The following is a 10,731-nucleotide window of genomic DNA, read 5'->3' on the forward strand; positions in this document are numbered from 1 at the left end:
CCGGGAGGGGCCGCGGGCGGCGCCGCCCCCGCTGCTCGCGCGGGCCGGGCCGGGCCGGGCCGGGCCTGAGGCGAGCCGGGCCCGCGGCGGATGGGCGAGGCTCTTTGCGGACCAGCGGGCCGGAGACGGGTTGTGCCTTTCGCGGCCGTGCTGCAGAGGAGGGTGTCAGCCCCAGAGCCGCCAGCAGCCCCTCAGAGCCCCCCGGCTCCTCTGCCAGAGCCAGCTGTACCGGGTCTGGGGCAGGGGGGCGGCTCATCTGGCGCTGGGGACACCACAGAGGTCTGGGGCTGACACCACCTGCCGCTGGTGGCGCCGACTGACAGGTGTCTGGGAGGGTACACTGTACGTGTCCTGTTTCTGAACAGGATTTTGGTATTATCTCAACTAACAGTGGGTTTCCCGAGCCACGCTGCATGCAGGTGACCACAAACGCTAATGTAACGTCCGTGTGAACTTGCTTGTCACATTGTGGAACCATCTGTGCTTCTGGGTTGTAAATTACCCTGTGCCACTGAGTTCCACCATTCACAGACCAAGACAGACACACTCTTGGCAGGAATCACTGAGTCATGGAATGGTTTAGGTTGGAGGGGACATTAAAGCTCATCTGGTTCCAGCCCTGCCGTGGACGAGGACACCTTCCACTAGCCCAGGTTGCTCAGAGCCCCGTCCAACCTGGAACACTTCCAGGGATGGGGCATCCACAGCAGCTCTGGACAACGTGTCAGTGTCTCACCACCCAGACAGAAAAGAACTTCCTCCTAATATCCAATCTAAACTTACACTCTTTTCGTTTGGATCCATTCCTCCTTGTCCCTTCACTACATGCTCTTGTAAAAAGTCCCTAAAAAAGGAAGGGTAGCCTTGATGCAGAAGCCCTCTGTTGGTGACAATTGTCTGGCTAAAGCATCTGAAAAGTTAAATGAAGTAATCAAAGCGTGATTCAAAGGTGCCTGAGCCACACAGCAATATGCACTGACAAATGTTATGCGAGGTGGTTTGGAGGAGCAAGGGGTTTGCAGTGAGATTTCTTACAAACATGGGCTTATGGCAGACTACTAACACAGACCACAGAAGACATGGGTCTTGCCACATATCTATAAATGTATTATGGGATATTTTTAGAGAAGAAAAGTTTGCTGAAGGACAGTGAAAGTCAGGCCTGATGAGGATGCATCAAAAGCGTGACTTGAAGTGTTGTGCAGATTATTGCTGGTCATTTCACTGACCATCCCCTGAGAACAGTCCTGCATTATTCTTAAAGTATTGAAAGAAAAAGGAACAACAATGTATAGGGGCAATAGTTTCTTGAAAATAAAGGAATGGTATAGGGTTCAGTGCCTCAAGCTACCTGTGAAAAAAATATAGATGTCATGAGGAAGATCTTTTTTGCCTCTTGTCTTACCTGGCACAGTTGGCTGTGGATGCTTGTAAGAAGCACTGAATAATATTTTTGAAGCATCAAGGAAAACACAGTGTCTTGGGACAGTAATTGGCAGCAAGCAGCCTCCTGCCACCTTACTATTTGCCCTCTGGGATGTATGAAGTTGTGATGGCCAATGACCTGTGTTTTGATCTTGCTGTATGTACACTTTCCCAGTCTGCAGCTCAGTGATGATGTGTCTGATTGTGAGAAACATGTGCTGAGTACAGTCAGTGTCTTCCAGAGGAACATGGGATGATGGCACCTTCATTATCAATGTGGGCAAGACAAAGATGCAAATGATGCAGAAAGACAGGTGAGATATATGGCAATTAAGAAGAAGGGAAACTTCTGTAGGCAGAAAATTCAGACCTAAGATATATATGTAGATAGATAGATATAGATATAGATATAGATATATAGATATATTCTTGATTCTAGCATACATGGAGGAGACATCTAGAAGCTGGACATGTGTAGCCAGGTGTCTTTTCAAAAGAAAATCTTAGGACCAGCAGCTCACAGCACTGTGTGAGAAATGGATTAGCACAAAGGGATCAGTGCAGAGGTGATGCAGGGGTGTGATGACAAGGAGGGAGCCTCAGCTGAGCCTCAGCTGCTCGGGCAGTGCCGGGTGAGTGCGTGGCCTGTGGAGGACTGAGCCTTTTGACCCTCTCAAAGGTCGTGTGCCAAGAGCCACCTGTTGCAGAGTGCAGGGAGGTGACCTGGCTCAGTGGGAAGGCGGAATTGCAAAGACACTACAAGCTACTAGAGAGACAGCAGAGACTACAATGGCACATCCCTGTGTACATATAAGGGCCCTTTCCTTTCCTACCCAAAATGAGAAACGCCTTTTACTCACTATATGTGAAGAATAAATGCAACTTGCCTTGCAGGGGTTTTAAACTGACACCTGTAATTCATTGTGGCTTTGCAGTGATGAGCACTTGATAATCTTGTATTCTCTAAGCTGAGATTTTGTGTGAAAGAACATGCGATCATATAGTGCCTGAGAAGAAGAAAGCAAATTATTGGAAAACTGTTATTAGGTGAGCAATCAGTCCTGTTCGCTAAGCAAGGCTTCCAGTGAAAAAATAATAATTTATAAACATGTGCCTTAATGCATGCATGAAGAAAATCAAATAAATCTTGATGCAGTTAATTAAATAACATACCAAACTTTTGAATTTTTGTCATCATAAGTGTACTATTCACATATTTTTGAGTCCAGATTTATACATAGTGTCTGAAAAGTATGAAGTGTTATAAGAGTAAAGAGTATTGTTTCACAATTTTCATGGAAATTCCACCCTCCTCACTTTCTCTTGCCTGATGCTGATGAAACAAATCTCCATGATATGCTTTTGTTCGTGTGGTTTCTCCCTTCCCCTGCCTGTGGAAATGTGTTCGGTAAATGCAGAACTGTTTGCCAGACCTGCTAATCCACCAGATGGTGCTGCGTGTCTGTGGATTCAGGGGGGTTTTGTTGGTGTCGCTTTTTAAAATAGCACCAGTCGGTTATCAACTCTTCAGTTAAAAGGGAATAGAAAATTCCTGTTCTTATATATATATATATACACACACATACACAGAAGGTTGTTTTGTTTCGTTTTATTTTTTAAATTATATCTCTTAAGAGTATTAGAGGAACAGGAGTACTTGTAATATGACAAACTGGTTTTCTGTTAACATTCCTTTTGGGTTGAATTTTCACTTATGTAGATTGCTGTGCCCATTTTTTCAAAATACTTAAATGTAAAACCACTGTTTCTGGCCTTCAAAAGACTTAAAGCTCCTCTCATACCAGTTTAAAAACATCATTTTTGTTTGTTTATACCAAATCTCCTTAAATCTGTGTGAAAATAAAGATTTCATTTATGGATTTGTTTCTAATACATGATACTTTTGCTATATAAAATATGGGAAAATATTTTTTCCTTGGCTGTATATCTAAGCCATCCTCTGAAGAAAGACTCATTTAAGGTTTTGCTGGATTGTTTATAACTAACCCAGTGTAGCCAGATAGTGTCAGTTAATCATTGTTGATAATCACTTTCCCATGTGAACCTGCAAGTGGCAGGGTGTTTGATAATGGGATGTAATGGCCCACACTGGATCTTCTCTTTCAGAAGGGTGCACTAAGGCTGCTGCAAAATGGAAGAAGCAAAAATAGGAAGAAAGATTGAGGGGACCACACAAGTGTGAGATCAGGACATGTAGGAAGTCAGAAGGATGGAGGATCTGGCATGATAACAACTGAAGTATTGACTAAAAAGCCCAATGTCCATCGAAACCTGGAGCTCCTGACTTGGGTAGGAGAAACACAATTGCATGAAAAAGGAGAATTACTCATAATTCAGGTCTGATGTGTTATCAGTTATGTTTATCACTAACCAGTGAATGATAAAATTAACAGCAGTTTAATACATTGATCTTGGGGAGAAAAAAGGACAAATATGAGCCAAAATCAATTCTTTTGAAGTTTGAGGGAGCTTAAGTATATTCTCATTATCCTGTTCTAGACTTTTTGCATAGTTGTGCTGGCAAAGGCTGCAATATTGCTGGTACAGTGCAGTGGCTTTTTTGTGCTGGAGATGGGTGCGGAGGACAAAAACCCCATCCTTTTGCTGCAATATTCATTTGAAAAGTTACTATAAGACAATGTGCCATAAGGTAATTTGTTTTATTTGTAGGTCCCGAGTTGCAGCGAGCACTGGGAGGGCAGCAGTGAGAGCAATGCCTTTGGTAAGGCAGGAGCGATTTGCGGAGGGGCAGAGCAGCCCCTGCGTGCCCCGCCCGGCAAAGGCGCTGCCCGGCGGGGCGGGGTGTGCCTGCTCCAAACACTGCCCAGAAAACGTTCATGTAAAACCATTACCAGGTTTTATTTAATAACCTCCTAACCCTCTCTCTCTCTCCTCCTCCTCCCCTCTGTTCCTCTAATGCCTTTTACAGCTCTTGCTGCTCAGCGTGAAGCCTCAGAGCTGTATTCATCAATGACTCACACCCTTGCTTAGGGGCCAATTTTCATGGAAGCTATACAGGAAAATTTTGAAATGCACCTATCTCATGCAGGGCACAAGATGATTTCTCTATTCATTACTATTCCAAAAGGACTTGTTGTCCTTTGGAAATGTTCACATACTACTTACATTTGTGTGTGCATGCATACATGTGCAGAGCTTACTTGCCTTTAGATTTGAGTGGTCGAAAAATAAAAATGTATTGTTATTATCATTGACACCAGTCAGCTGAAGGGTAACTGAGGGCCTGCTTACACTCAGTGAAAGCAGACAAATGCAAAGGAAAATGCAGCATGGTGTGTTAGGGCAGCAAATTCTACAGACTCAAGCACAAAACTTGTTAAAAATCACCCTTTTGCTTGATGCTATGAGTAGCAGCTTTCTGAGGAATTTAGAAGTAAAGCCAAGGACTTACTCTGAGAAACAAAACTGCAGCTCTGAAAGACTTTTGTGTTGATCAAGGTTATAATACCTTTCAAAAACACTCCAAGAAAGCATGTTCATTTTCCTTAAGACACCACAAGTTAACTCAAGTTTTAACTTTGAGGGGGAAGAGAGGTAAAATCATAGGAATTATTATCCAAAATGACCTTTCAGTTTAAAACCCATTTGACAGGAGGGGAATCATTACTGCAAAATTGCCAGTCATACACTAATTGCGTTCTCAGGGGTTGCTAATTTTATCCAAAATTACTTTAAACAGTTTTGGGGAAGAGACTGAGACTTACTGCTTAGCATAAAGCAGTTTATTTACGCATGTACAAAGTAGCTTACATCCCTAAGGGATTAAATCAATTTCTATATTTTACTGTAAGTTGTTGTAAAAATTGTGTCATGCAATGATGAATCAGAAGTGGTACGAAAAAAGAGGGCAAAGTATACTTTTGCTTTTCATAATTTTTCCAACAGGCATTTCAAATTGTAATTCTAAAAATAGCTTTTTTTCTTCACTTTGTTTCTTAAACAAAATGGAAAAATCTCTTTCTGCAAATCAGGCCCATCCACTGACATGAATTTCTACCTTCTGTCTGTGCAGGTGAGTTCCTCAAGAATGTGTTAATGATCAGATTTGGATTTTCCTTATTTGTTGATGTTGTTTTGCTGAATGACTTTTGCTAACAAAAGTTTTTGCTTGACAGATGAGCTTTGTCCATGGCCTAACAAGAGAGAATTGTCTTACAGGAATGCACAGAATTTCCAAGCTCCCACATGTATGTTACATAGATCAGAAAAATTCATGGTCCTGTCAGAGACAAAAAATAGCAGTGAGTCCTGTGAAGGCAGTAGTGTGATCCTTGTTTTAGAGATGACAAAACAGAGGCATGACGAGGTTAAGTAAATTCCCTCATATTGCCCAGAATACCAAGTAGGAAATTAGAATTTTTTTTTTATTTGTAATTATTTTTTAATTTTTATTTTATTTTATTTCCAGGCAGAGCTTTAGCACCTCTGGGGAAGTAATGGCTGTTTTGTTTACAATGGGTAGCCTGTATCCAGTTCTTCCTTCCCAAAGTCCATTTGTGCTGTAGAGAATATGTAGGGATTGTGAATGTACTCGTAAGTAGCATTCCACAGTTGAACTAATTGCCAGGCCAAGCGAGGGACCACAGTAAATGGGTGAATAATTTGATCCAAGATGGATTTGTACTCTACCAACACAGCCTGAAATCTTCTAATGCTTTTGGATTTGACTGTGAGCTGTTCATTGTTGTTTGAGCCTGTTCTTTTCTATTACCATATTTTCTCTGGATATCATTTCTGTGTACCTTATCTTTGTATAAAAGGCCACATCTTTACCATATTTCCAGGGAGTAGTCAGTATAGGCATACAAAATTTACTGCTGTAGACCAAAATATGACAGATAAAGGTAGTGCATTACAAAGTTCTTGCCCTCAATCATACAGAAGCCTCTCTATGCTTCTGTGAGCAGTGGCACAAATGTGGCTGCACTGTAATGGGAGAAGGGTTAACAGCAAACCAAGACACTTTCTACAGCAAAAAGAGATGGAATCTTCTCCAAGCAATTACCTTGTATGTAATAAACAATGTCAGTGGTCAATAGAGGGAGTTTTCTTACCCTAATCCCCTTTCATTTAGCTTAAAATAGAAGTACTATTAGTTTGACTAGCAGGTTGGTGTACCATGAAGCCTGGTCATCCCTAGTTGAAGGCTAAATTTAACTGCTAGCAGAAAGGTTGCTCCAGTAGCTTTTGTCTATGCTTTCCTTGAATAAAATACAATAATGCATGCTAGAGCTTCAGTGGTGTTAGATGCTTTTGTCAGATGTGTCTATAGATATGCTGCAGCCTTTTGGAATACAGAGTGCATTGCTTTTTATTACAGATTTTATTGGCATCATGAAGTTGTGAGTAGCTTCTCCTGCACTTTTAGCTTTTATTTGCTCTGAAAATCCAGCTCTAATTACTAATGGATACTTTAAAAAATAATTTATTTCTGGCAAAGGATGCACATAACCTGTTATCATTAGATATCTGCTGGCAGTAGATATAGCACAGCTTGTGCTTTGGCTAACCCTTGAAGGAGGGGAAGATTTAATAAATGAGAAAAGTCAAAAGCTTTTGTACTTATATGTGCTTAAAGTAATGAGGAATTTAAAGATTACAACACCATACCTGTCCTTCTACATATGAGCTGTGGCTTTCAATAGATGTGATGTTCCTCATGGATGCAGTAAGATGTGACAGAATGGTCACACAGCTGAGTATTCCATGGCAGAGTGGCCCTCAGCTCAGTTACAGGACACAGAAAAACAGAGCTTCAAGGCACCATGTTTCCTTTGTGTTACATACATCACCTGACTGCTGCCCTTTTTAGTGGAGTGCAGCTACTGTGATCTCTTTCCTAACCATCAGTTTTCTTGTGTGTTCTTTTTTGCTTCAAAAATACGTTTATTTGAAGCAGAGTTGGAGTAAAAAAAATAAAATGTGGCACAAAATTAGAAATAAAGGAAGTTAGTCCTACCTAATATCATGAAAGGTTATATGCAAAATCAGTGAAAACTGCAAACCTTTTAAAATTTATTTTAGTGTTGTTTTAATTTTGTTTTCATTTTTGTTTTTATCACCTTCTTTATAAAGAGTGTAATGATAAAGCAAGGGCAGTGCCACGGAAGGCCAGAGGTCTTCCAGTTACAGAAGGGTGATCAAAGAGAAGAGCCTTAGCCTGACCTTAGCCACAGCCATTCCCAGCTCTTTGCTGCAATCTCAAGCAACTGCAATTTCTTCTGTTCCCTACTTGTGTTTGTGAATTCTCAGTGCTTGAATCCTGCTGCTTCTGGCTTATAAAATCCCGTGTCTGTAGCAAGTTTCTTCATTTTCTTTCTGGTTTGGCACTACTGAAGGAATCAGAATACATTTTATTGTTTATTCCTTAGCAGTTCTGTATTTTGTGGAAGGAAATTGGCCTTCCTCCTGCCAGCATCCGTGGAGCCAGAGAACACCCCAGAGTTGTCAAGGCAACAGCTTTTGCTTGGGGAGCTGCGAAAGAGAAAGGGACAGGAACGTCCTCTGGGCTTTTGTTGCAGGGCACAGAAACATGTGTGGTCCCTTTACTGCAAACACCATCCGTGGGTCAGGGAAAGTAGAAGTTACAGTGCTACATAATGATGTGGGGCTGCTGAGAACAGCATCCTGATGTACACTCAGCTCTGGAATCACAGACCCACTCTGGGCTTCTCTTCAGTGTGTTTGTTCTGCTGGGCAAGGCCCTATTGAAATAGTGGCATAAATCAAGTGGGTTTAGGCTTTTGGATAGGAAAGGGAGCTTGGTTCTCTTTACTGCCTAAAATTTTTAGCAAGCAAAGCTTTCCATTTAAAAATTTTATCACTATTCAGTGCTCTAGAAGGGTGTCTATTGGTCTAATTACTAACTGGATTCCTGTGGTGATCTTGCTTGCCTCTGTGGGAGATTTGCTTCTCACGCTGGACAAACCTGACAGTGAATAAGATCCTTACCTAGAATAAGGCACAGGGCTCACCTGAACCAACAGACCTATGCTAAAATTTACCTGGTGCACACTGTGAGCTGCATGATTCCAACACAGAAAATGCCATTGCAAGAGCTCTAGAAATGCATAGAACCTAGCAAAAATTCCTTCATTCTGTCCCAAGGAACAGGATCCAAGGATACTGTCTGCATTGTAGTATTCCTGGTATTTCTTCTGCTTCAACAGCCAACAGTTATAAAATCTTACACCTGTATATTATAGTTGGAATACTCAGTGCATATTTCTATGGAGGCATGAACAGTTATACATTTCCCTTTAAACATACAATGAGGCTATCAAGGGTTTAACAAAGTATTTTTTATGGGGAGATCAGATGGACTCAAGACTTGTTGCTGTGCTTAGTATTTGGCACGCAGTGTTGCCCTCTTCATGCAGTAGCTACTTGATATCTCTGAAGTGCATATTTGCTGTCATGTTACTGCTATGTGCATAGTAAAATGCTATATAGGACATAGCATAATCTTGTTTGATATTATGATCCTGTAATTTACTTTAAAAATATTAATCTTGTAAATACTGTAAAGTTTTATTAGTAGTTGCAGTAAGCTGTTTAAGATTTATGAAGTAGCATTATTTATATTTATAGTCAGTGACCTTGATACCTTCTACTTAGAGCTGAGATATTTTTATGTTACTTTGCTTTTTGATTTTCTTGGCCTTGGTTTAAAGAGAAAAGCACCCCAAAAAATTAAACAAAAACACTGTTAGATTTTTGATTTTCAAAAGATCTCCCAAACTTTTACAAACTGAGATTTTGGAGGTTATTTTAACACATATTGCCATTTCATGTAGTCATTTAAGTCATTAAGGCATGAGTAAGGTACATTTAGAGAGGCAGGACATTATCGATGTATTAACCTCATTGAAGAGCATTTTATTGTTGTATCAGTCATTCCAGAGAAAGGTTCTGAGCCTAAGAGCACAGATGAAAATATATACAATCCCTTTAGAAGGTGGAATATTTGAATTTAGCTTGCAACATAGTTGCATGAAATTATCACTCCTGTCATGTCAGCTGAAATATCTGAAATCCTATTTCTAATCCCTTCCATGTAATGTGGCATGGGGACATAGATACATATCAGCCACAAAGGGAGCCAGCACAGCCTTTCCGACAGACTCTGCAGGCTGCCTACAGTTCAATTCCCCTTCTCCAGCCTCCCCACCCACTGGTTGAGCCTCTTGTTGCCCTTCCAACACCTAATGCACTCCTGACACAATGGAGGGAGGGCAGGAGCAGTGTGGTGAAAAATCAGACACTGCAGACAAAAACTTGACAGACTGTCTTCCTCCCAGTGCCACAATATGAACTGGCCAAGTGAAAAGTGATGGCCATTATCCTGTCTCACTGAATGACTTAAGTGACTTACAGCCACATGCAGAGAAAGTTCTTTCGACTATTTCCATGGGGGTTTTTAATTTAATTTGCATAATAAGATGTACAAGGTAGGTTTTACAGTTTGAGGCAGTTTCATTTTCCTCTGACTCCTGTGTAACGTAAGGGTAATTTCACTGAAGTCATTGGAGTAACTTCATTATGAAATGGATGTTGGGAGAGCACTTTCACAGTCCTTAGGCAGCTTTCCAGTCGTTGCTCCTCAATATTCACCATAAGCTCCCATTTACATCTTCCTGAGGCTGAGTGATCTGGGCACGCTGGGCACTCATCCAGCACTGCACATCTCAGGAAAGATGGCTCCTGATGGATTGTTCAGTGTTGTACAGGACATAACCTGAGTCAACAGCCAGGAGTCTCATGCACCCAAACAACTTCCTTTGACAACATTTTGCATTGACAACAATCTGGAAAATGTAGGTGTTCTGATAAGCACAGTGTTGTATTTACAACTGTACAATTTACAACTGTACAAATGCTGCCTCAGGTTCACTTGAAAGCTTTGTGTTTGACATTCCAGGCTAGTACCTCTATCCTGGGATGCTGGCCATGCATCTCTTTCGTTGCTTTGTCACAAATACTGACTTGAGATACTTTTCTTTCTGAAAGTTTTGCTAAAATGGATAAACTCCAGTGAAAAGTTTCAATTACGAGAACTGATTTCTTGAAGGATTCCCAGCAAGTTCTTTACAAAAGCTCTGACAAAAGCAACTGCTCTCTGCCTCCCTGTCCAGTGACTCCTGCTAACTCAGATGCATATCCATGGGCTTGCGAAGAGCAGCTGTAAGAGCACAAGCAGCCAGAGACTAAATGTAAGCAGAGAGGAGATGGACCAAGATCTCTGTACTTCTGTAATTGTTGTAT

General features: G+C 41.3%; 1 long non-coding RNA gene across 1 annotated transcript; it reads left to right on the forward strand.

Annotated features, from left to right (window-relative positions):
* Window positions 1-46: 46 nt before the first annotated feature.
* On the forward strand, window positions 47-6,673 carry LOC128812454 (uncharacterized). Its single transcript, XR_008438718.1, has 7 exons — window positions 47-342; window positions 1,601-1,739; window positions 3,553-3,735; window positions 4,117-4,168; window positions 5,439-5,479; window positions 5,626-5,773; window positions 5,876-6,673. It is a non-coding gene; the product is annotated as an uncharacterized LOC128812454 (long non-coding RNA).
* The last annotated feature ends 4,058 nt before the right edge of the window (window positions 6,674-10,731 follow it).

This window comes from Vidua macroura, chromosome 10, assembly GCF_024509145.1.
Source record: "Vidua macroura isolate BioBank_ID:100142 chromosome 10, ASM2450914v1, whole genome shotgun sequence".
NCBI classification, from domain to species: domain Eukaryota; kingdom Metazoa; phylum Chordata; class Aves; order Passeriformes; family Viduidae; genus Vidua; species Vidua macroura.